This window comes from Canis lupus, chromosome 13 (genome assembly GCF_011100685.1).
Source record: "Canis lupus familiaris isolate Mischka breed German Shepherd chromosome 13, alternate assembly UU_Cfam_GSD_1.0, whole genome shotgun sequence".
Lineage (NCBI taxonomy): Eukaryota > Metazoa > Chordata > Mammalia > Carnivora > Canidae > Canis > Canis lupus.
In genome coordinates this window covers 60,555,813-60,582,404 of record NC_049234.1, presented here as the reverse complement: position 1 = coordinate 60,582,404, position 26,592 = coordinate 60,555,813, and the positions used below count along the sequence as shown (strand labels likewise).

Sequence of the window (26,592 nt, the reverse complement as noted above, 5' to 3'; positions counted from 1 at the left end):
GTCCTGCTCCAACTCCCTGAGAGCCTCTCCCTCCAGGAAGTTTGGTGCAGCTCCTGCTTCTCTGGGACGGGGCTCTCCTGTCCTGGGGGCTCTCTCTGCAGCCTCAGCCTGGCTCCTCGCGGGGCCCCTCCCCCTTGAATGCTTTTTTCTTTCTTTCTTTCTTCTTTCTTTCTTTCTTTCTTTCTTTCTTTCTTTCTTTCTTTCTTCTTTCTCTTTCTTTCTTTCTTTCTTTCTTTCTTTCTTTTTTCTTTCTTTCTTTCTTCTTTCTTTCTTTCTTTCTTTCTTTCTTTCTTTCTTTCTTTCTTTCTTCTTTCTTTCTTTCTTTCTTTCTTTCTTTCTTTCTTTCTTTCTTTCTTTCTTTCTTTCTTCTTTCGTCTTCCTACCTTGATAAGAGCGCAAACTTCTCACTATAGCATTCCAGCTGTTCTTTCTTTAAATCTCAACCCAAATTCGTAAGTTTTCAGGATGATTTGAAAGTTATCTAGGTAAGTTGGTGGGGACAGGTGACCTAGGGACCCTACTCCTCCACCGTCTTGCCCCGCCTTGACCCATAGCCTAGTTTTATAATGCATTTTCCTGTTTTATGTTTTTTGAATCTCCTCCAATGATCTTTAATTATCAGTTTACTAATGAGAGAAACCCAAAGCTGCAGAGTCTCTGACAAATTCTTCAAGTATATATTTAAGTCCCAAATAAGTTAGGTGTCTCATTCTCCTATAATATAGAAATGTGAGATGACAAATTTGAAACAATCTTTGAGTGCAGCTACATATAAAATATAGTTTTGAGTACAGGGAATTCAAATGTAAAGTTACTGACACTGCCCTCAAGATGCTTACCTACTAATCTGGGACATAAACAAATATACAGAGAAGTTTAGGAGACGTTAAATATATTTTGGGATAGTTTATGTGGGTAAGATGATACAGGGAAAATGCAATCAGATCAGGAGACTGAGGTCAGAAACTTATAGAACATTAATGTTATGTATGAGAAAAAGATGAGTACAGGAAAATACCTCAGAGAAATAACCAAATGAAGAGATTTATGAGATGTTCCAAGAAAAACCACTAACAGAACTGAATAAAAGAGACTTTCAAGTGCAAATTAATCTCTTTCAGTGTCGATTTTCTCATTTGCAAGATCTTATAATAATAGTGTTGAGAAAAATGGTGAAAATGTTTATAAGTCACAATGCACAGTAAAGTTGGCCAGTAAATTTTATTTATTTTTTTATTTTTTACTTTTTTTATAATAAATTTATTTTTTTAACAGACTTTTTAAAAAATTTTTATTTATTTATGATAGTCACACAGAGAGAGAGAGAGAGAGGGGCAGAGACACAGGCAGAGGGAGAAGCAGGCTCCATGCACCGGGAGCCCAACGTGGGATTCGATCCCGGGTCTCCAGGATCACGCCCTGGGCCAAAGGCAGGCGCTAAACCGCTGCACCACCCAGGGATCCCAATAAATTTATTTTTTATTGGTGTTCAATTTACCAACATACAGAATAACACCCAGTGCTCATCCTGTTAAGTGCCCCCCTCAGTGCCCGTCACCCATTCACCCCAGCTCCTTCCCTCCTCCCCTTCCACCACCCCTAGTTCATTTCCCAGAGTTAGGAGTCTTCATGTTCTGTCTCCCTTTCTGATATTTCCTACCCCTTTCTTCTCCCTTCCCTTCTATTCCCTTTCACTATTATTTATATTCCCCAAATGAATGAGAACATACACTGTTTGTCCTTCTCCGATTGACTTCTTCATTCAGCATAATACCCTCCAGTTCCATCCATGTTGAAGCAAATGGTGGGTATTTGTCGTTTCTAATGGCTGAGGAATATTCCATTGTATACATAAACCACATCTTCTTTATCCATTCATCTTTCGATGGACACCGAGGCTCCTTCCACAGTTTGGCTATTGTGGACATTGCTGCTAGAAACATCGGGGTGTAGGTGTCCCGGCATTTCATTGCATCTGAATCTTTGGGGTAAATTCCCAGCACTGCAATTGCTGGGTCGTAGGGCAGGTCTATTTAAACTCTTTGAGGAGCCTCCACACAGTTTTCCAGAGTGGCTGCACCAGTTCACATTCCCACCAACAGTGTAAGAGGGTTCCCCTTTCTCCACGTCCTCTCCAACATTTGTGGTTTCCTGCCTTGTTAATTTTCCCCATTCTCACTGGTGTGAGGTGGGATCTCATTGTGGTTTGGATTTGTATTTCCCTGATGGCAAGTGATGCAGAGCATTTTCTCACGTGTGTGTTGGCCATGTCTATGTCTTCCTCTGTGAGATTTCTCTTCATGTCTTTTGCCCATTTCATGATGGGATTGTTTGTTTCTTTGGTGTTGAGTTTAATAAGTTCTTTACAGATCTTGGATACTAGCCCTTTATCTGATACGTCATTTGCAAATATCTTCTCCCATTCTGTAGGTTGTCTTTGAGTTTTGTTGACTGTATCCTTTGCTGTGCAAAAGCTTCTTATCTTGATGAAGTCCCAATAGTTCATTTTTGCTTTTGTTTCTCTTGCCTTCATGGATGTATCTTGCAAGAACTTGTTGTGGCCAAGTTCAAAAAGGGTGTTGCCTGTGTTCTCCTCTAGAATTTTGATGGAATCTTGTCTCACATTTAGATCTTTCATCCATTTTGAGTTTATCTTTGTGTATGGTGCAAGAGAGTGGTCTAGTTTCATTCTTCTGCATGTGGATGTCCAATTTTCCCAGCACCATGTATTGAAGAGACTGTCTTTCTTCCAGTGGATAGTCTTTCCTCCTTTATAGAATATTAGTTGACCATAAAGTTCAGGGTCCACTTCTGGGTTCTCTATTCTGTTCCACTGATCTATGCGTCTGTTTTTGTGCCAGTACCACACTGTCTTGATGACCACAGCTTTGTAGTACAATCTGAAATCTGGCATCGTGATGCCCCCAGCTATGGTTTTCTTTTTTAAAATTCCCCTGGCTATTCGGGGTCTTTTCTGATTCCACACAAATCTTAGAATAATTTGTTCTAACTCTCTGAAGAAAGTCCATGGTATTTTGATAGGGATTGCATTAAAGTGTACATTGCCCTGGGTAACATGGACATTTTCACAATATTAATTCTGCCAATCCATGAGCATGGAATATTTTTCCATCTCTTTGTGTCTTCCTCAATTTCCTTCAGAAGTGTTCTATAGTTTTTAGGGTATAGATCCTTTACCTCTTTGGTTAGGTTTATTCCTAGGTATCTTATGCTTTTGGGTGCAATTGTAAATGGGATTGACTCCTTAGTTTCTCTTTCTTCAGTCTCATTGTTAGTGTATAGAAATGCCACTGACTTCTGGGCATTGATTTGTATCCTGCCATGCTACCAAATTGCAGTATGAGTTCTAGCAATCTTGGGGTGGAGACTTCTGGGTTTTCTATGTAGAGTATCATGTCATCGGCAAAGAGGGAGAGTTTAACTTCTTCTTTGCCAATTTGAATGCCTTTAATATCTTTTTGTTGTCTGATTGCTGAGGCTAGGACTTCCAGTACTATGTTGAATAGCAGTGGTGAGAGTGGACATCCCTGTCTTGTTCTTGATCTTAGGGGAAAGACTCCCACTGCTTCCCCATTGAGAATGATATTTGCTGTGGGCTTTTCGTAGATGGCTTTTAAGATGCTGAGGAATGTTCCCTCCATCCCTACACTCTGAAGAGTTTTGATCAGGAATGGATGCTGTATTTTGTCAAATGCTTTCTCTGCATCTAATGAGAGGATCATATGGTTCTTGTTTTTTCTCTTGCTGATATGATGAATCACATTGATCGTTTTATGGGTGTTGAACCAGCTTTGTGTCCCAGGGATAAATCCTACTTGGTCATGGTGAATAATTTTCTTAATGTGCTGTTGGATCCTATTGGCTAGTATCTTGTTGAGAATTTTTGCATCCATGTTCATCAGGGATATTGGTCTGTAATTCTCCTTTTTGGTGTGGTCTTTTTTAAAATTATAATTGTCTTTCTTACTTTTATCAATGTTACCATCATTAAGAAAATAGGTTGAGTAGGAAACAAAAAGGCAGAGAAGTTCCCTTTGAAGTAGATAACTTTGAGACTGGAAGGAAAAGCTAATATTCAGATTCAGTTTGAGTTATATAGAAGGGTCTGACTAAGCATTTGATGATCTAATGGCCTCAATATTTTCCACAAAGGAGGTCAACGAGAAAAACAGTGTTAGAATAAAGCAAGTGTAGAAATGAGTTGAAATGCTATATGTGTTTCTATAAAATACTATCTTTTATATTTTAAAACTTAAAGTGCAAGGTAGACATCCTTGTATCAAAAGGAAAATTCAAAATTTTATTAATTCCATTTTCTCATATTTGAAAATAAACATTGAAATAAGATTGGAGCCTTGTTATTTATTTTAGCTATTGAAATTAATATTTGACTATTGACCATACTTTTTTTGATTTATTAAATCAATATTTATTTTCTACTATTTTGTTTTCTATCAGCATTTTTTTTTTTTCCGGTTGAAAAATTTATTTTATTTTTTATTTTTATTTATTTTTATTTTTTTTTTAAACACACATTTTTTTTTTTATTGGTGTTCAATTTACTAACATACAGAATAACCCCCAGTGCCCGTCACCCATTCACTCTCTATCAGCATTTTATAATAAAATAAATTTAGCTCCTACCAAAACCCAATGTCCCAATAGATTTGCTTTGATAAATTTGTCTTCAACAAAGTATATGCCTTAGGTCAGAAATTTATTCATGTCACACTTAAGTTGAATCCTACCATGTGAAATTTAATCCACTCAGTTTGGGTGTTAGAAGGCTCATGTCCTTCAAGTGAGGCTGGTGACATATTTACTTGTGATAGAAAAATATCTATCACACCTTTAAACAAATTCATTTCCTTAATTTAATTCCTTTGGTTGGATGATTGAGTGTAGTGAAAACAGAATATTATTGCCATTTGTCTTGGTTAAATATGTTAGACTCATAAATATGCTATTTGCCTATTGGTTTGAACTCAAAATTAAACTTGAAGTTTGATTTTGTATCACAGGTTTTAAGGAAATGTTTCCAGAGTCGGACCAGAAATTATATCCCTTAATTCCTTTTCAGCTAATATAGAGAAAAAGGTCTATGTTTGAAGGAGGCAACTAGATAATTTATATCAAAAATTTTCACAAGATATCCCTATATGTTATAGATATATGTTTATCCCAATGAGTGTAATCTTTATTATACCCTTCATAAGAATTCATTAACCCTTCATAAATACTTTTTAAAGAAAACTGCACCCTGGACTAGTAATTTTGAAGTGGATTATGGTATGTTTGACCAGATTTCCTTTTTTTCTCTTACTTTTTCTTTCTTTCTATCTCTATTTTCATTCTTGCTTTTTCATTTAATCATGTGTACAACAGTTAGTTGTAAAGGCACTGGCAATATATGAGTTATGTGACCCTTTGGAGAGTAATATAAAAATGAAGAGACTATATATTTAAATATATATAAGACATTTGGAAATTGACAAGTAACTATTGTCAGTTAAATGAAGAAGTGTAAAAACTAAAGCTAAATGTAACTATATCCCTATTTTACCTTGGAACATTGAAATGTATAGGCATTATTGATTCTTCTTTTTAATTTAATGATATAGAAAGTGCACAAATTATGCTTAGCAGAAATAAGAGGAAATGATAAACACAAAAATAGTATTTTTATGTTAACTATAATCTCATACTCCACAAACAGGAGATGGTTTTAGAAGACTGATGAGGAAGAACATGTCGTACAACTTGGTAATAAAGAGAGAAATAAAGTACTTTTGTCTCCATTACTCAATTCCATGTCCTTGCAAATGAAAGGGTGTTTCATTTAGAAGGCATGTACTCAATGAAGAGCCAATGCAATTTCATTAAGAACGGTGTCCTAAGGATGTAGTACTTGCTGAGGTTTTATATTACCTTTTTCCACTTTAATTTTTTTTTTTAACTACTCCAGTTAGTAGGAAAAAGTCTTTCAGAGTTACCTTATCCAACTGAGAAAAGTTAAGAGTCCGGTGAGTCACAGGGGAGAGCTCAAATCCTAGAAGCCTATATAGTTATCTGCAAAAGTAGCTACATTATATAATATGTCCCTGTTTCATCTTAATATGACAAAAAAATAGAAACCTGATAAATTTGGACAAAATGTGAGTTCCAATAGATGCATTCTGTGGATAAGAGATTCAAGTGAACACATATTCACAAAGTTTACATTGCAATTTGGGAAATATAAAAATACAGAGATGTCTAGCATACAATTGGGTATGTCAGTCTAAATTTGGAGGCTGAAATGCAGGATCGTGTCTGAACATGGGGCACCGTCAGACAATAGATGGGAATTAAGTCCTCAGAGTGGCAAGATAATAGAGGAAGAAGGTGTACAGAAGAAAAAGAGGCAGAGGTCTGAACCCTGGAGAATATCAGCATTGATTCTGAGAAAAGGGAGTGGGCGTAGAATATATAGAAGTAGTTCAAGAAAGAGAAACAAAGAGGCTTCTGATCAGGAAGATTTAATTAACAGGACCAAATGCCTTTGGTTTGAGAAGAACAAAAAAGAAATTACAGCTAACTAACGCCAACAAAGAAATGTTTGATGAACAGTTCTGAGTGTCTAGTAAAGAATAGAAAACATAAGCTAAAAGGGGACAATTACATAGTTGGGAGATTTTTTTTTTATCCTTTATAATGTAGCTGCCAGGGAAAGGAGTGGCAAAAGTAGATTTTTAAAAAACGATTTTATTTATTTATTCATGAGAGACACACACAGAGAGAGAGAGGCAGAGACACAGGCAGAGGCAGAAACAGGCTCCGTTTAGGGAACCCGATGTGTGACTTGATCCCAGAATCCCAGGATCATGCCCTGAGCTGAAGGCAGACGCTCAACTACTGAGCCACCCAGGGGTCCCAAGAAGTAGATTTTTAAAGATTTTCCGGGGTTAGGCTTTTCCAGGTTGGATTGTCAAAGGCAGGGAGTCAATGTGATATGAAGAGAAAATTTGAAATGATCCAAGGTGAAGCCTAGGTGAGTGCGAAAGGAAGGAGGCCAAGGGGAAATAAACAGAATGGAATACTACAAGGGAAACTGCAATGACAGGATTCTTTGCAGTCAAACAAAAAGTAGTGCATTTGACTGGTATCTTCATAAGAAGAGAGACACACAGAAGGAGAAGATTGCTTGCAGACAAGAGAGGCAGAGATTGAAATAACACATTTACAAACCAGGGAATTCCAGGATTGCCAATAAATTGCTAGAAACTAGGTAGAGGTGAAGATTGAACCCTAGAACTGTCAGAAAGAGCAAGCCTCTGCCAACAGAACCGTGAGAGCATACATTTCTGTTGATTTTAGCCACCAGTTTTGATAATCTGTAATGGCTACCCCAGAAACAAATACAATGGGAGAACTTGTATATGCTTGATAATCAGTTTATTATGCATAAGGTTTTTAAACATTTTTATGATGTTATTAACACAGAGGAGAAAAGGAGATTTTCCAATAGTTCAGAGACTACTATTACTATTTTCAAAATATTGATCATTAATCTCTGGTGTGTGTTGTCCATGTAACATTATTTGATTAGATTTCTTTTTTCTTACGGAAAATCTAGAAATTATGATGGATCCAATTATTTTTAAATTGTGATATAACGCATAATATAATGCAATTTAAAAAATTAAATTCCAAAACATAATTTTACAAATACTTTGGGTGTATGTGGTGTATTGGGGCTAATAAGTGTTACTAGATGATTAAAGGATTTTTCTTTAGGAAGAATCATTTTGAGTAAGAAAGCAAATAGGACTTTCCACCAAGCCTGTGGAGAAAGAGAAATATTATTTTTATTAAATTTGAATTAAATATCAAACATTGCTAACACTTCTTTTCAAACTGCATCTAGATATCCTCTGAGACTGACTAAGTGTTCACAGACGCCTATTTGCCAAATTAAATATTTATCAGGCTTCTCTCCTTCCTTGAGCTCTGCTTTCCCCCAAGCCTGAACAAGCACTAAAGATGGAGTGTGCCCTTTATCAGATGTTCCAGAGAATGGGCTAGCCACAGTAGGCGCTTTGTGTCACACCCTATTGGCCATCTCTCATTGCTTGCTTAAGTTCCCCTCAAAAGTTTCTGCTGATCTTTGCTAAATTCTCTCTAGCCTGTAAAAGAAAAGCCATTTCTATTGGATTTTGAGAAACTTGCAGATTTCTGAGATTTAAGTGTTCTCCCAAAGCAAAGGACTTTGTCTAACGAAATTCTCTCCTTATTTACCTTTGGGTTTGTTTTGATGACAAAGGATCCCTGACCAAAACCTGCCATGGTTAAAATTATTCACAGTAAATAGCTTCACCAGTATCATTCTACACAACTTGCACAATCAGACTCTGTATTGCAGTAAATTGCTGCTATCCCTATTCTTTTTTTCCTCAAACTTTTATTTCTCATCCTAAATTAATTTGGTAGTTTCTCAATGGCCTTCATCATTGTTTAGATCTTTCTGCCTCCAGGTGCCATGGACCTGCTGGTATTGATAGGCCTGAGGAACCCATCCACTCACAACACTTCTTTGTGAAATGATATTCTGACTGATGCTTGCTTGTTTTTACATCCATCTTTAAAACTAGATAATAAGCTGTAGAGTGCAGGGACTCTGGCTTGGTACTTGTATCTCTAGGGGCTGTCTCACTGAGTGCTCATGATGTGGTCAAGTAACAGCTCATGAACACAAATTTGTTTGACCCTTATTTCCTTAAATGCATACAAGGAACTGTATTTATTTCCCAATATTTCATTCCACTCTCTTAACAAATTCCTTTATTTCCATGTCTTCAAATCTCCTAGCCAAATTAGTTACATATCAAGGGATTACTTTTATTACTACCTTGGAGAATTAAAAAATACCGAATCATTATAGAAAAATGGATTGAATGAACTTCTATTGTCTTCTTTTTCTCCCCTGGTCACTTTTCAATTTAACTGCTATTGTCTTTCAAACTTAACATAGCCAGAGTATTTTTAACATCCCTACTGAAACCTAGCAAAACATGCACTAAGCCGAACTTCCTGAAGAATGACAACAGATCCAGCAAACAAATGGGCAACAACAGAGCACTGTCACATATTGCTCAGCACTTTTACTTGCTAATCCAATTCTGATAACTTGCATCTGTTTTTCCCCCCTCCTTCCCTGATTTAGTGTCTCATCCAACCCAGCATCAAATCTATTGATTGCCTTTTCGTAGGGTCTCTCTCTCATATTTCTCCAGAGTCTATCACCAAGACATCAGTTCCACCACTTCTCTGCTCAACTATACTCTATTCATTTCATCCAAATTAATTTTTGCCAAATAATAGTTTTAGTATATTCCTCCTCCTTGCTCTAATATACTCAGCGATACATAATGCTTATGGAATCAAGTTTAGATTCTTTGTTCTGTCATTAATGGCAACAGGGAATTCAAGGTGAATGAATTCTCCATGTGCAATTAAAAATAATGGAATCCTCTAGAACAGTTTCATCTCTGAATTGCAAGACAGTCTTCTTTTAGTTCCAAAAAAACTGCTTTAGTTTTCAGTGAAATAATGAAACTTGCATAGAATTTGGAACATCTAATATTGTTTTAGGTAAAATTGACATTTTAAAATCAAATTGGAAATACTTCCATTTCTTATTATTGGTATTATATTAGAGCAGCTGTCCCCATTCTCATTGCTTGTCGGAATCCCCTAGGAAGTTTCAAAGTTTATTGCGTTATGACCATACAGAGATCTTATTAAAATGTAGATTCTGATGTTGTGTAGGTCAAGGTGAGGTTTTAGACTCTACATTTCTGACAATTTCCCAGATATTATTGATGCAGTGGCTCCAAAGATTACATTTTTAGAAGATAAAGTTTTAAATAATATTGGGCACAGATTTAGAGGCAGGGCAGGCTGCAGCTGTAAATTACAGCAATTCCAACTAAGTTTTTTATGTAATATACCTTTTAATAGCTACAGATTCTATGAATTAATGAAGTGTCATCATATGCCTGTTTTGTCCATGAGAAAGAAGTTTTAAAAAAAAGAAGGAATAGTTCAAGGTCATGCGAAAGTAATCCTCAGAACCAGAACACAAACAAAAGTGTTCCCAGCCCAAATCCTTGCTCCTTCATCACACCAGGACATTTTCCTTTGGAAACATTGAGATAAATAACCACACTTTAGGAGAACTACACCAGGCTCCAATCCTAAACTGGGGCTGCTTTCATTCTTTCTTTCTTTTTTTTTTTTTTTTAAGATTTTATTTATTTATTCATGAGACACACACACACACACACACACACAGACACTCACACATACACACTCAGAGGCAGAGACACAGGCCAAGGGAGAAGCAGGCTCCCTGCAAGGGGCCCAGTGTGGATTCTATCCCCACCCTGCGATTATGCCCTGAGCAGAAGGCAGACTCTCAACCCCTGAGACACCCAGGCATCCCTGCTTTTGTTTTAATATCTTGTTTTTGTTTTCTCTAGTTTTAACACCACCATTGATACATCTGAAGAATAAAATGTCACTAGTTCCAGCTTACCGCCATAATCATGTCCTAGGGTTACTAATATTCAAAATGATGGCTAAGAAGAAGGAGGGTATTGTTCTGGGGCCTACAAACAAAAGGAAAGAGACAATGGATGAGAATTGAGACAATTGCTGTGCAAATATTTCACTTTAACTTCTATTAAGAATTTAGGTTGTTAAACTTGGTAGGAACTTACATATCGGCTACATGATTGTTTTTTCTAACTTTTGGTTATGTTTTCAGTTTTTTAAGAGAAATGTTTAAAAGAAGGTAAAATGATAAAGCATTTATGCTTTACTGTTTGTTGACAGTTTCATCATTTTATAATACATGAAGGATTAATTATAGCCAACCATTTATAAAAGATTTACGTATTCTTTATAATACCACCTCCAAGCTCCTACTTTGCCCATCCTTGAATATTCCAGGGAGAAGGAAAATTGCTAATTCCAGGTTAGGTGGAATTTCTACTTTGACTCTTGACTTATAATAAGCTTACTAACTCTTAGAAATCCCATATTCCTTAATATTAGCTTCTGTTAATCCAAATTTTCCTCCTCTTTCCTTCTGATTATTTGATGCCATTTTAAATCAATAATTTACTGTATGACTAGGAATTTTTTAGACCTTATCACACTGAAATAATAATAAAGGATATCAATGGTACATTTCATTAAGAAAAATGTTAAATAAATGAAGTTTCCCATCTTATTTAACATGATCAATAAACTTAGCCTAATGACTTCATCACCCTCCAAAAGAATCAGAAGGTGAAGACTTACCAACTCCTATGTGTTTTAGTAGCCTCTATGCTCCAATAGGCATATATTATACTTAATAGAATTGGAATTTCAACTATTCTTTTTGGCCAAGGCAATTATTTGCCAGACAGAGATACTTGAGTTTCAAGAGAATAGTTGGCTTCTTCAGGTTGGCCTTATGAATTTCCATATAATTGTTACTAGCGCTAAGACTTGGGGTCTTTTACTAGTGTATCATAATTAAGTACAATCAATCAAGGTGTCCTTTAACAATTACACATAGATGTGATTTAAATTTTTTTTAATTTTTTTTAAATTTTATTTATTCGTGATAGTCACACAGAGAGAGAGAGAGAGAGGCAGAGACACAAGCAGAGGGAGAAGCAGACTCCATGCACCGGGAGCCCAACGTGGGACTCGATCCCGGGTCTCCAGGATCGCGCCCTGGGCCAAAGGCAGGCGGTAAACCGCTGTGCCACCAAGGGTTCCCTAGATATGATTTAGAGATAAGTATTGATTCTTCTTATAGAATAAATACTCAGGGACAATATATGTTTGTACTATACCACAATATCAGGAGAACACTTACATTGTAAGGATAAACTGGTTGATATGGCTGCTAAAATAAGAACAGAATAAAATTTTAATACAGGCATCATTATCAAGTTTATCAGTGAATGAAAATGTCTTATCTCTCCAGATAAATAGCCTCCCTGGGGAAAAAAGTAAAAAATAATAATCAGCATCTTCATTTTATAGCTCCAAATTGAGTATAAAAATCCACCAAGCTGCCACAAATATGATTAAACAAAATGAAGACAAAGGCCTCATAACTGATATGCTGAACTAGTTTATTTTTGTTTATTGACATGTTTAAAATGAGTGAAGAGTAGGTTTTTGCTAAAAAGAATTTGCTACATTAAATTTTTTGTACGTGTGAAAGGAAGGAAAATCATATGTGAATGAGAGAGATACTAAAAAGCTAAGTTTTGGATTCCTTCAAAACAAACATTTTTTACATATTCAATCAAGTTCGTAGCCACCTTGACTCTTATAATAAGCTTACTGATCTCAAAAGCTCCATATTCTTTAGTATTAGCTTCTGTTAATCCAAATATCCCTCATTATTCCTATTGATCCTTCTTATTTGGTGCCATTTAAACTCATCAATTTACTATATGACTACGAATTTTGGAGGCCTATCTCTGATAGGACTTGTCAAAATAATAAGAGATATCATTGGTACATTTCACTAGGATAAATGTTATGAGCATTTAACAATTTAACACATAGATAAGATTCAGAGAGAAGTATTGATTCTTCTTATAGAATAAATACTCAGGGACAAAATATGTTTGTACTATACCACAATATCAGGAGAACACTTACAGGGTAAGGATAAACTGGTGGATATAGCTGTTAAAATAAGAACAGATTAAAATATTAATAAAGGCATCATTATCAAGTTTATCAGTGAATGAAAATGTATTATCTCTCTAGATAAATAGCCTCTCTGGAGAAAAAAGTAAAAAATAATAATCAGCACTTCATTTTATAACTCCAAATTGAGTATAAAAATGCACCCAGCTGCCATAATTATGATTAAACAAAATGAAGACAAAGTCTTCATAACTGATATGCTGAACTAGTTTATTTTTGTTTATTGACATGTTTAAAATGAAGAGTAGATTTTTGCTAAAAAGAATTTGCTACATTAAATTTTTTGTACGTGTGAAAGGAAGGAAAATCATAAGTGAATGGGAGACATACTGAAAAGCTAAGTTTGGATTCCTTCAAAACACATTTTTTTACATAGTCAAGGTCGTAGCTACCTTGACTCTTTTTTTTTTTTTTTTGACTCTTGACTTATAATAAGCTTACTGATTCTCAAAAATTCCATATTCTTTAGTATTAGCTTCTGTTAATCCAAATATCCCTCATCTATCCTACTGATCCTTCTTTATTGGTGCCATCTAAACTCATCAATTTACTATTCGACTAAGAATTCTGGAGGCCTTATCTCTGATTGGACTTGTCAACATAATAAGAGATATCATTGGTACATTTCATTAGAATAAATGTTATGAGCATTTAACAATTTAACACATAGATAAGATTCAGAGAGAAGTATTGATTCTTCTTGTAGAATAAATACTCAGGGACAAAATATGTTTGTACTATACCACAATATCAGGAGAACACTTACAGGGTAAGGATAAACTGGTGGATATGGCTGTTAAAATAAGAACAGATTAAAATATTAATAAAGGCATCATTATCAAGTTTATCAGTGAATGAAAATGTATTATCTCTCTAGATAAATAGCCTCTCTGGAGAAAAAAGTAAAAAATAATAATCAGCACTTCATTTTATAACTCCAAATTGAGTATAAAAATGCACCAAGCTGCCATAATTATGGCATATGGCATTATGGCATTATGGACATAATGATGTCTATAATTATGATTAAACAAAATGAAGACAAAGTCTTCACTACTGATATGCTGAACTAGTTTTTTTTTTCTTTGTTTACTGACATGTTAAAATGAGTGAGGAGTAGGTTGTTGCTAAAAAGAATTTGCTACATTAAATTTTTTGTACGTGTGAAAGGAAGGAAAATCATATGTGAATGAGAGAGATACTGAAAAGCTAAGTTTGGATTCCTTCAAAACAAGTTTTTATACATAGTCAAGGTCGTAGCTACCTTGACTCTTGACTTATAATAAGCTTACTGATTCTCAAAAGTTCCATATTCTTTAGTATTAGCTTCTGTTAATCCAAATATCCCTCATCTATCCTTCTGATTCTTCTTATTTGGTGCCATTTAAACTCATCAATTTACTATATGACTAAGAATTCTGGAGGCCTTATCTCTGATTGGACTTGTCAAAATAATAAGAGATATCATTGGTACATTTCACTAGGATAAATGTTTTGAGCATTTAACAATTTAATACATAGATATGATTCAGAGAGAAGTATTGATTTTTCTTATAGAGTAAATACTCAGGACAATATATGTTTGTACTATAGCACAATACCAAGAGAAAACTTACACGGTAAAGAAGATTCTGTGGATAAAATAAGAACAGATTAAAATATTAATACAGGCATCATTATCAAGTTTATCAGTGAATGAAAAGGTCTAATCTCTCCAGATAAATAGCCTCCCTGGGGAAAAAAGTAAAAAATAATAATCAGCATCTTCATTTTATAACTCCAAATTGAGTATAAACATGCACCAAGCTGCCATAATTATGATTAAACAAAATGAAGACAAAGTCTTCATAACTGATATGCTGAACTATTTTTTTTTGTTTACTAACATGTTTAAAATGAGTGAAGAGTAGGTTTTTGTCAAAAAGAATTTGCTACATTAAATTTTTTGTATGTATGAAAGGAAGGAAAATCATATGTGAATGGGAGAGATACTAAAAAGCTAAGTTTTGGATTCCTTCAAAATAAATTTTTTTTACATAGTCAAAGTCATAGCCATCTTTACTCTTGACTCATAATAAGCTTACTGATTCTCAAAAGTTCCATATTCTTTAGTATTAGCTTCTGTTAATCCAAATATCCCTCATCTATCCTACTGATCCTTCTTATTTGGTGCCATTTAAACTCATCAATTTACTATACGACTAAGAATTTTGGAGGCCTTATCTCTGATAGGATATGTCAAAATAATAAGAGATATCACTGGTGCATTTCATTCGGATAAATGTTATGAGTATTTAACAATTTAACACATAGATATGATTCAGAGAGAAGTATTGATTCTTCTTATAGAATAAATAGGAACAAAATATGTTTGTAGTATATGACCTTATCAGGGGAAAACTTTTATGGTAAGGAAAAAAATGTTTCTGTTAAAATAAAAACAGATTAAAATCTTAGTACAAGCTTCATTATCAAATGAAGTGAATGAAAATGCGCTATCTGTTCAGATGAATCAGCTCCCTGAAGTGAATGAAAATGTCTTACCTCTTCAGATGAATCAGCTCCCTGGGAAAAAAGTAAAAAATAATAATGAGCATCTTCATTTTATAACTTCAAATTGAGTACAAAAATGCACCAAGCTGCCATAATTATGATTAAACAGAATGAGGACAAATTCTTCATAACTGATATGCTAAATAGTTTTTATTGCTGTTGTTTAATGACATGTTTAAAATTAGCAAAGAGTAGGTTTTTGCTATAAATAATTTGCTACATTCCAGTATCAAATCACTCTGGTTCAATTTTTTTTGCATGTGTGAAAGGAAGGAAAATCTATCATGTGTGAACAGAGAGATACTGAAAAGCTAAGCTTTGGGTTTCTTCAAAACAAATTTTTTTTTAACATGGCTATGTTTTATATAGTTTAAGAGATACTGATGTTCAAATATTTTTTGTGCTAATAGAGTCTGGTATTATGTTTTTCTTTGTTCTTATATTTTTATTTTTTGCAATTCTGTTCTTTTATTAGAAAACTAAGTATTATACTGTGATATCATAAACAATTTGTTTTGATAACATCCACTAGAACTTGTTGGATTGATTGAAGAAGTATTATTTCTTGATGAATATGTCAGTAACTAGACACAAAGAATACCCAGAAAAGAACATTATTTGAACAGAATAAGAAACAAAGGTAGGAAGAGGCAACAAGAAGGAGGTGAAAGAAGAGGGGAGAATAAAGGGAAGGTTGAGGGGAAGGACAGAAGCAGGAAGTTGAGAGGGAGGACAGGAGAGGAGGGAAGAGATCAGGAAGTGGAGGAGAAAGAGAAGGAAGGTAAAAAGGAGAGGGAAGGAGGAAGTGGAATAGGAGAGGAGGAGGACGCAGAGGAAGAGGAGGATGAAGAGGAGAAGAAGGAGGTAAGAAGGTGGAGGAGGAGGAAGTGGAGGAGGAAGAAAGTTTCAGATAGGTCAAGTTTTACCTAGTGACATACAAGGAAATGATTTAATAGAGGCAGGAACTCCTGACATTTGGTTGGTCTAGACCTTGTAATATTTAAATGTCTTTTATTAGCTTCTTACCTGCACAGCTGCATGGAGCTCATTTAAAACTGTTGCTTTTATATTAAGCTAATTACACCTGAGTGTCCACGTGTATTTAACGTGTGTGTGTCTGTGCATGTGTATGTGAGTGTGTGCACCCAAGATTTATTCTAAACCCCTAATGAATGTCTAGCTTAATTCAAAGAAATGGCTAATAAAAAATATTAAAATCTATAAAGCTGTTATCAGGAAAATGCAAACAATGACCAGAACACAAGAAATAAGGAGACTCCTTGGAGAACTACTGAGAATATATTGTTCAAAATTTCCGGATATACTTACAATCATGGCAATCATGAGGGCCATGACAAAGGCAAAGACAAAGATCTTCATATTTGGCTGATTCCTGTGAAAGCATATGTGAAAATCAGTAGCATATTCACTCCTGCATTTGCAAGTCAAACATTTATTGACTGACTATTCTCCAAAGCCTTGGGAAACACACTGGAAACACAAAGACAGTGGAAGCACATTGCCTGACATGAGGGAACTTAGAGGTTGGCAGGGGACATTGCTAAATCAATATAGGTGCCACGATTTGGAAATAGGAACGTGCTATAGAAACACCCAAAAGGGACATCTTGAAGAGACCAAGAGGATGAGGACATTAAAATAAAGCAAAAGCTAGGCTTTTTTTGTGCTAGGCTATATAGAAGAAAGGAGAGGTGTTGGGAGCCAGCTGAAGAACACAAAAGAAGGAGAGGGTAGCATGCTAGAAGGGACATCATTCAGCATGTAAGGAGGACAATGATGGGATCAGGCCAAGCCCTTAGATTGTTGTGAGATTATGGTGGCCACAGAATGGCATGAGTGTAAAGAAATGTTTAGAAGACAGAATGACAAGCAACAGGGACTGGTTTCTTAACAGAGTGAGTGAAAAGGAACCAGGTTCCTGGCTGAGAAGGGTGTAGATGGTGTGACCCTGGTATTGGAAAATGAATGATACTTGGCAGAGAAACATCAAATTGAAAAGAATTTTCAGGGATTAGGATTCCTGGGTGGCTCAGTGGTTTAGTGCCTGACTTCAGCCCAGGGCGTGATCCTGGAGTCCTGGGATCAAGTCCCACATTGGGCTCCCTGCATGGAGCCTGCTTCTCCCTCTGCCTGTGTCTCTGCCTCTCTCTCCGTGTCTCTCATGAATAAATAAATAAAATCTTAAAAAAAAAAAGAATTTCCAGGGACAATATCTGTAGATACTTTGACAAATAGAATTGTTGAAAATAATGTATTCTCCATATTAACCACTTCAACTAAATTAACATGATATGGGATTAATTGACATGTATTTGTAATTCTCTATATGTAAGCGAATCCAATTTTATTGCTGTAGAAAAAGAAATTCTTTCTTTCTTTCTTTCTTTCTTTCTTTCTTTCTTTCTTTCTTTCTTCTCTTTCTTAGATTTTAGATTTTATTCATGAGTGATGCAGAGACCTAGGCAGAGGGGAAGCAGGCTCTCTGCGAGGAGCCCCATACAGGACTCAAACCCAGAACCCCTGGAATACTACCAGATCCAAAGGCAGATGCTCAACCAGTAGAACCACCCAGAAATCCTGATTATTTATTTCTTAATTGAAGACATATAAATAAAAATTTTTCAAAATATAAGATAAATAATAGGTCAAATCTTTTTTTCTCAACCACCAGTTTTGATAGAACATTAGAGTAACGACTTATGTCTATAGGGAGAAGCAACTGTTCTTCTGCTAATAACTCTAAATCTTTAACATACAAAGCAGACCTCGGGGCTAATGACATTTTCCTTGTTCTTTATCTGCTAATTTGCCCCAATAGTTTGAACTCAGATCTGTGGCATTAGACAATTAATGAGAATTAAATATTTCTTGGTGAAATTTTTCTATCATCTACTTGCTAAGCAAAATATTCAGTCATGTTATGATACAGAATAGGATGTTTCTAGCTGGCATTTTGTTAAAAGTAGAAGATTGGGAGAAATTAACAGAAAGTGATCATAGATAGATAGATAGATAAATGATAGATTATTAAGGGCTTTGAAATAATAGTTCCCAAGGAACAGAATGATAAAAGTCTGAGATACTACAAGTTTTTTTTTTCCCAGCCAAATTAAAATAAAATTAAAATGGGTTAAATGAAATGAATTATTAAAATGAAAAAGTGCCTTTATACATTATTAATTATGCAGAAACAAACTATTTAGAATGATGAAAAGAGCATGGAAAGATTATGGAAAATGATTAGTGCTGGGAATAAAGTAACTTTTTAAAAAGGTGACTTAAAACTTTTGAATACATGTGTTTCCTAAAAGAGATCTGATCTATTCAGATACCATTTTCTTCTAAATTTAAACTTTAAGTTAAAGGTAAAAATAATTCTTAACAAAGCTGATGTCACATACGTAATCAAGGAACTAAAAAAGCTTTTAGAAAATCCCACCAGCAGAGATGATGGAGCACATCTCCTCCATTTGACACATCCGTCTCTCTGTCCAATGATCACTGTCAATTCAGAGGCACTGAAATCCTGAACTCACCTTCAGATCCTCACATCAGGTCATTATGTCTTTAAATTGTTTCTTCATGAGAAATTACTAGGCAGTAATATACATTTTCTAAGTAGTTTTCAACTTATTCCAAAAAACACAAAGGATTAAAATATAACCTCATACTTGATTGTACATGAACATATTACCTGTTAGCAGAGAGAAGACTCAGGAGTCAGAGGCCAAAGTTCTGAAGCCCTAAGAGATGATGTGCTTTACCAGAGGACCGAGGTATTTAAATACACTGAAATCCTCCATTTGTTTTTCTAAATCATGTCAAATATGAGAACATATTATTAAACTGAAAATGATGCCCCAAACCTGTCCCCAGAAATCAAGATAAACTGAACATGGTGATTTTACAATAGGAGATTGTAAAGCAGATGACTAGGAAACAAATGGACCCATCAAATATTAATCCCAGTCTTAGTCTAGGCATCTGTGAATAAAACAAAGGGGAAAGAAAATTGCAAGAAACCAAGCATAGAAATAAATGATTGAAAGAGTAAAAATGTTTCTGAAACAAAGCATCTCCCTATTTCAACAAATGCATGTCCAAGACGGAAGTACTCTATGCCAAAAATGATACCATTTTATTAAAATTCTACTTGTGTCTAATAACTGGTGACAACTGTCATAACAAAATTGGAGTCTTCATTCATCTCGTGTGTTTCCTCCAAACTATTAAAATGTGTTTTCTTCAATTGGCTTTGGCATGCTTTAAGTCTTGATGTATATCCAAAATTGGCCAAAATTCAGTCATCTATTGAGTACTGTATGATAAAATAATTCTTATTTTCAAATCAAATGACCATAGATGCTTAGTCTACATACCTCACAAGTAACTGGAAACATATGTTTTGGAATTGAATTTACTTGAGCCTTTAAGGGGGCTCATGTTCCTCAGTGGAAGCCATGTGTACATTTTACACTAGAAAGGAGGAAATTTATTTTTGTTTAGTCTCCAGGTAAATTTGTATAAAAAGTCACTGCTTTGCTACTGGTTAAGTAATTCAAAGTGGTCAGAACTGAATATCAGAAAATCATTTTTAGAGGTTGTAAATGTTACATGATAGTCCACTGTTACTGAAAGTGATACATGAGACCATCAGAATCAGAATAACCTGAGAACTTCTGGAAATGGAAATTCATAGGCCCTCTTTCAAGATGCACTGCATCAGAAGCTTAGAGATGCACTAGGAATCTCATTTAAACAGTATCTTCAGGCAATTATGTGTGTAGCATAAAGACTGAGAAACCAAATGATAGACTCAATAATGTATTATTTATCTAGAAATTAGGTCCTGTAAATAAAACTGAAAGTTTAATTTTTTATCAGGTGTTTCAAGACAATATTTACCTAATGGTAAATAATCTATGATATATTTGAACCAGACATTAGAAATTATTTATATTAAGGAACATACTTCATTTATTTATAAGCCTAAAAGATATATAGTCTTTTCTCAAGTGCAAAGCAAAGCTAATCTTTAGTTTAGTAAGTATTGAAATAAACCTGATTTTTAAAAACAAGCCCTGCTTTTTCATTTAGAATTATCATATGACTTCCTTTCTTTTTAAGTAGTTTCTGTCTGTCTCCCTCCACCTCTCGCCTAATTTCTTCCTTCACTTAATTTTTGATTGATTTATGTAAGCAATGTTAGTAGGCACAATTGTAATAGATCTAGGAGATTCATAACCTCATGAAGAAGTGAACTAACTCTCTACGGGCAATACCGAACAGTATCTGCAACAAAACCAAACTGCCAGGTAATAAAAATAGAGAGACGTGAATATACACATTTACAATCTACAATTAAACTTCACTCACCCATATTTTACGTTGGACATCAAAATGTCAACTTGATTCCACTCATTACTTTCTGCTTTAACATAATAAAAGCATGGGGTTGGCCTGAGAGTATGGGAAACAAGGTGAAATCTAAGCAGTGGAATAACCTTCTTGTGTTTATTCTCTTGCCATCTTCCAGGACAATAGGTCATTATAGAATATTGACGGACCAGAACATGTCCTGATATTTTACTCTTAAGTAAAACAGATATCATTTCCTCTTTAACTAACCAGTGTTCTGTTTGAAAATGCGATTACAAGGGAAACATCAATAAAGTGCTATTGCTGTATCATAAGTCTGACATTACATTGTGGCATAAGTGTGCAAACAGTGAATGGGTATTTTTGTTGGATTTTCTTTCTTCTCTTCCTCCTCTTTTTCTTTTTTCTCCTTTCCTTATTTGTCTGACAATGAAATAGTTTATAGTCTGTGATAGGTTCTGCAATGATGATTTATTCAACTAAAAAACCATTTGGTGTCTAGTCTCCTGTGAATTACTAAAATGAAGTGGGAATCAACAGTAGACTGGGAGATGTTGAAGAATGTATCAATGATCTGGAAAACAGGCTAATGAAAAGTACCCAAGCTAACTAGCAAAAAGTGTAAAGAGTTTTTACAAAGGAAGATAGGTTAAGAGATCTCTTGGACAACATTAAGAAAATGAACATTTGCATTATAAATTTCCCAGAAGAGGAAGAGAAGGGCATTAAATAATTTGAAAAATTAGTACCTGTGAATATCCCTAACTTGGGGTAAGAAATGGACATCAGGTTTAACTGTACAGACTTCCAAATGAGACGAACCCATCCTGGTCCACACCAGGACACATAATAATTAAAATGTCAGATATTAAATATAAGAGAGAATTTTAAAAGCACCAAGAGAGAAGCAACTGTTACATACAAGAGAAACCCTAAAGGCTATTTTTCATCTGATTTTTCAGCAGAAACTTTGTAGACCACAAAGGAGTTACACGACACAAGTGATGAAAGGAGAAAACTTACAATCAACCCTACAAGGTTATCATTCACAATGAAGGAGAGATAGTTTCCGAAACAAGCATAAGGTAAAGAAGTTTATCAGCACTAAACTAACCTTACAAGAAGTATTAAAGGGACTTCTTTGGTGCAAAAGAAATGGCCATAATTAGATGTAAAAAAATATGAATCACAAATATGAAACATGCAAAATATGACAACATATACATAAAAAGCAGAGTAGGGAGCTAAAGTTTTTTACAATGAGTTTGAACTTAAATGATCATTAAGTTATTTTATTTTTTATTTTTGTTTATAGGAGCTTTGTTCATAACTGCTAAAATTTGTAAGTAAACAAGATGGCTTTCAATAGGTGGAGGATAAAGTGTGGTGCATCCATACAATGAAATATGATTTAGTGCTAAAAAGAAATAAGCTATCTAGATTGGAAGTCAGCAAAGTATAGTGTATCAGCTAAATCTGTCCCTCCCCGCCTGTTTTATAAAGCTCTAAGGACACTGTCATAAAAAAAAAAAAAAAAAGATGAAATTAGGTGTGAACCTCTAAAATCACATGAAGGAAACTTAAATGGATATTGCTAAGTGCAAGAAGCCAATCTGAAAACTCTACATTCTGTATGACTCCAACTATATAACTTCTGAAAAAGGCAAAATATTGTCTCTCCTGATTTCCTGAAATCAATCCAGAAAATAATACCACTTGTCCTACTTATAGTCATAAGCTCATCATTGAAACTGTCACAGGGGTCAGTAGAACAAGATATACGCTGGCCAAGTTTGAATACAGACCCACCACTGTGGCTTGGGGAGGGATAGGATTGGCATAGCTGGGTGCTCCATGCTGTAGCCTCCCCTGAGTCACCTATTGAGACCAAGAGCTCTATAAAAGGCGGGGGGGGGGACAGAAGGGAGTGGTGCTTTTATCAGGAGGAGGAGGAAAGGGTGCTAGGTAGAATAGCAGAACAATGGCTACTCTCTGTGTTACATATATTTTTAAAGTTCTCCTTTCATTGTTTTGTAAAAGAAAAGGATATTTATCCCTTAGCAGTTATAAAACGTGGTACCATTTCATTTTTTAAATATTTTATTGAAACTCAATTTCCCAATATATAGTATAAAACCCAGTATTCATCACATCACGTGCCCTTCTTAATGCCCATCACCCAGTTACCCCATCCTCCCCCCTTCCCTTCAGCAACCTTCAGTTTCTTTCCCAGAGTTCAGAGTCTCTCATGGTTTGTCTTCCTCTCTAATTTTTCCCCATTCTGTTTCCCCTCCTTCCCTTACGGTCCCTTTCACTATTTCTTATATTACACATATGAGTGAAACCATATAATTGTCTTTCTGCAATTGACTTCTTTCACTCAGCAAAATACTCCCCAGTTCCATCCTCATCGAAGTAAATGGTGGGTATTCATCCTTTCTGTTGGCTGAGTAATAGTCCATTGTATATATAGACTACTTCTGTATCCACTCATCTGTTGAAGGACAACGAGGCTCCTTCCACAGCTTGGCTATTGTGGATTTTGCTGCTGTGAACATTGGGGTACAGGTGTCCTGGCTTTTCACTACATCTGTATCTTTGGGGTAAATACCCAATAGCACATTAGCTGGGTCATAGGGTAGGTCTATTTTTAATTTCTTGAGGAAATGCCACACTGTTTTCCAGAGTGGCTCTGCCAGCTTGCATTCTCATTCCCACCATCAGTGCAAGAGGGTTCCCCTTTCTCCACATCCTCCCTAACACTTGTTGTTGCCTGTCTTCTCATTTTAACCATTCTCACTGATGTAAGTGGTATCTCCTTGTGGTTTTCATCTGTATTTCCCTGATGGCAAGTCATGTGGAGCATTTTTTGTTGTTGTTGACCATGTCTAAGTCTTCTTTGGAGAAATGTCTATTCATGTCTTTTGCCCATTTCATGACTAGATTGTTTTTTGGGTGTTGAGTTTGATAAGCTCCTTACAGATCTTCGATACTAGCCCTTTATCTGATATGTCATTTGCAAGTATCTTCTCCCATTCTGTAGGTTGTCGTTGAGTTTTGTTGACTGTTTCTTTGCTGTGCAAAAGCTTTTTATCTTTATGAAGTCCCAATAGTTCACTTTTCCTTTTGTTTCCCTTGCTGTTAGAGATGTGTCTTGCAAGAAGGTGCTGTGGCCAAGTTCAAAACGGTTGTTGCCTGTATCCTCCTCTAAGATTTTGATAGATTATTGTCTCACATTTAGATCTTTGAACCATTTTCGGTTTATCTTTGTGTATGGTATAACAGAATGGTCTAGTTTTATTCTTCTGCATGTATGTCCTATATTCCCAAATCCATTTCTTGAAGAGACTGCCTTTTTCTATTGTATATTATTTTCTACCTTGTCCAAGATGAGTTATTCATAGAGCTTAGGGTCCATTTCTGGGCTCTTATTCTATTCCATTGATCTATGTGTCTATTTTTGTGCCAATACCATACCATCTTAATGGTCACAGCTTTGTAATATAGCTTGAAATCTGGCATTGTGATGCCCCCAGATTTGTTTTTTTCCCACATTCCTCTGGCTATTTAGGATCTTTTCTGGTTTCATACAAATCTGATGATTATTTGTTCTAACTCTGTGAAGGAAGTCCATGGTATTTTGATAGAGATTTCATTGAATGTGTAAATTGCCCTGGGTAGCATAGACACTTTCACAATATATATTCTTTCAATCCAGGAGTATGGAATGTTTTTCCATATCTTTGTGTCTTCCTGGATTTAAAAAGTGTCCTTCGTCCTTAGAGTATAGGTCCTTTATCTCTTTGGTTAGGTTTATTCCTAGGTATCTTATGCTTTTGGGTGCAATTGTAGATGGGATTGATTCCTTAATTTCTCTTTCTTCAGTCTCATTGTTAGTGTATAGAAGTGCCGCTGATTTCTGGGTATTTGATTTTGTGGCAATCCTGCCACATTGCTGAATTGCTGTATGAGTTCTAGCAATCTTGGGGTGGATTCTTTTGGTTTTCTATATACAGTATCATGTCATCTGCGAAGAGGGAGAGTTTGACTTCTTGCCAAATTGAATGCCTTTTATTTCTTGTTGTTGTCTGATTGCTGAGGCTAGGACTTCTAGTACTCTGTTGAATAGCAGTGGTGAGAGTGGACATCTCTGTCATGTTCCTGATCTTAAGAGACAAGCTCTCAGTTTTTCCTAAGATTTTATTTATTTGAGAGATAGAGAGAGAGAGAGAGAGAATAATGGAGGTGGCAGAGGGAGAAGCAGACTCTCTGTGGGGCATGAAGCCCAATGTGGGGCTTGATCGCAGGGTCCTGGGATCATGAACTGAGTAGAAGGCAGACATTTACAGACCGAGCTACCCAGGAGCCCCCCCAAATTCCTTTTTAATAACTATTGGTAAGGACAGAAATATTGTGGGTCACAGACTGCTTTATCTTCAGAGTCCTAAAATGAGTCTGACATGTAATACATACGCGATAAATATTAGTTAGATACGTTTAGAAGACAATTTTAGGTAGTATATAAATAGAAGAATTAAAAAATTTTGTTTATATTCATGTGTATCAGAAAACTGTACATATAACTACAGGATAAAGCTGTGGCTGCGGTTATCATATAAAATTTCTTCTTAAACTAAAGTGTTAAGCAGTATAAATTAAAGATGTTCATTAAATATAGCCTGGATAAGAATTGTATTTGACAAATATTTGAAATACCATGTTGGGGAAACACAAGCTTATGGTAATGGAAGACACTCAATAGCAAGATCTCCGTTATTTAAAAATTTCAAGAAGTTTGATAGTAGTGTAGCTAAGCAAGAATAAATCTCCCTTAATTGATTCACTCAAAAAATAAAACTAACACAGATATTTTGTGCATAGCTAGAAAATGAACATGTTTTAAGTTTGTCCCTATTATTTAGACAGCAGACTAACTTTTCCAAATGTTAGAATAGTATTAGAACACAAGCCCTTACATATGTTAGACCTCTGTAGAGTTCTCATGAACATTGGTTTTTCTCCTAGGAAAAAATGCAGATTTTTTACATAGAATAAAATATCTAACTGTGTAAGACAACACATTTTGCCTAACAAGGAAGGATGTCCACATTCTTCAGCCATGCACATTTCTATAAAATAAATTATGTGTAATAAAATAACTCTAATGGTTTGGAAAAAATAATTTTCAATGCTTATGTAACATAAAAATGCTGTGACTTACTTCCTGAGAGATTCTGGCAGATTCCTTAGGTGAAAATAATATTTTTTGATGACTTACTTTTTCATTATTTTCCACATTTCCAAAAGAAATATAGAACCACAACCGTTATCTGAGTCTACAAATCCTCCAAGCCTATTCAGTTACCGGCAGAGCAACTAGAGTCAATAATATATTCCTGTTTCATTTTATTATAATAAAAAACAGACTTGACAAACTTAGAAGAAAAAATGAGCTCACATGGATGCATTCTATGGACAGGAGACCAAAGAGAAAACATACTCACCGTGCTTATATTGTAACTAAGGAAATACAAAAATAAGCAGAGAAGACCAGGAGACAACTGGGTATGTCAGTTTACATTGGAGGCAGAAATTCAGGATCGTATTGAAATATTTGGGCAATTATTGGGGTAATTAAGGTTCTTAAACTGGCAAGATGATAGAGGAAAGAATATAGTGAGGAAAGAGGTTGAGGTCGAAACCCTACTGATCATCGATGTTAAGTCTGAGAAAACGCAGTTGATGCAAAGAAGTAGTGAGAGGAAGGGAATCACACAGACACTTACAGAGCAGTAAGACTGAATCAACAGGACCAAATTCAGTAGTGCCTTTGGGAGCAAGCTCCAATTATCT

The 26,592-nt window shown here is 35.2% G+C and overlaps 1 long non-coding RNA gene and 1 other non-coding gene across 3 annotated transcripts in view; one reads left to right on the top strand and one right to left on the bottom strand.

Annotated features, from left to right (window-relative positions):
- Positions 1 to 7,438: 7,438 nt before the first annotated feature.
- On the bottom strand, positions 7,439 to 19,133 carry LOC607475. The gene is made up of 9 exons (XR_005369075.1): positions 19,055 to 19,133; positions 16,669 to 16,732; positions 15,331 to 15,351; positions 14,403 to 14,417; positions 13,553 to 13,579; positions 12,736 to 12,762; positions 11,936 to 11,965; positions 10,598 to 10,670; positions 7,439 to 7,843 (listed from the first exon to the last, which is right to left on the bottom strand). It is a non-coding gene; the product is annotated as an uncharacterized LOC607475 (transcript).
- Positions 19,041 to 26,592, top strand: part of LOC119876948 — a 25,877-nt gene continuing 18,325 nt past the window's right edge. For both annotated transcript variants that reach the window (XR_005369077.1, XR_005369076.1), the window contains exons 1-2: positions 19,041 to 19,136; positions 21,702 to 21,824. This is a non-coding gene — a long non-coding RNA (uncharacterized LOC119876948). The remainder of the gene's footprint in view (positions 19,137 to 21,701; positions 21,825 to 26,592) is intronic.